This window comes from Hippocampus comes, unplaced genomic scaffold (genome assembly GCF_001891065.2).
Source record: "Hippocampus comes isolate QL1 unplaced genomic scaffold, H_comes_QL1_v1.1 scaffold96, whole genome shotgun sequence".
Lineage (NCBI taxonomy): Eukaryota > Metazoa > Chordata > Actinopteri > Syngnathiformes > Syngnathidae > Hippocampus > Hippocampus comes.
In genome coordinates this window covers 1,530,420-1,531,020 of record NW_017806074.1, presented here as the reverse complement: position 1 = coordinate 1,531,020, position 601 = coordinate 1,530,420, and the positions used below count along the sequence as shown (strand labels likewise).

Here is a 601-nt window from a genome sequence, read left to right as displayed (position 1 = left end):
TACTCGGCCATGTTTTTTGCTTGCTATAGTTTGAAAGTAATGATTTTTTTTTTTTTTTTTTTGTTCCTCCCCGCTGGCGTGCGTAGGCGGCCGCTTGGTTTCGTGTCAAGGCAAATGTGCTGTCGCCGCTTGTTGCCATGTGTGCGCACTTGTTTGTCTGGCTTGACGTGAGTGCGCGTGTGCGTGCGTGCTCGCCAACACGCGCGGCTTTTCTATCCCGTGCGGGTGGGCGTGTGCGCGCGCGCGTGTGTGTGTGTGTGCGTGTGCGTGCGTATGTGTGTGCGTGTGCGTGTTTTTGTGTGTGTCTGAGTGGGGGATTATTTCTATCTGAGCTCCAAAGCCTCCTAAACAGGGCTTAGAGAGACGGCCCAGGGCAGCAGCTAAAGCTGTCGGCTAGAGCGCTCCTTCTCTCCCCCTCTCGCTGCCATTTCTCCCGGCCTGATCCGTGCTGTTAATACGCAGGCACTCCCACACACAAACACACTCTTGTTTTGGGCCTCCTCATCTGCAGCCACACACACACACACACACACACACACACACACACACACACACACACACACACACACACACACACACACATAAAAAACGCGCAGAAAGA

The 601-nt window shown here is 53.9% G+C and overlaps 1 protein-coding gene across 4 annotated transcripts in view; it reads left to right on the top strand.

The window, feature by feature from the left end:
* The window catches only part of LOC109530617 (cyclic AMP receptor 4), a 102,588-nt gene that overhangs the window by 72,616 nt on the left and 29,371 nt on the right, over positions 1–601 (top strand). The gene's annotated exons all lie outside the window — the stretch shown is intronic.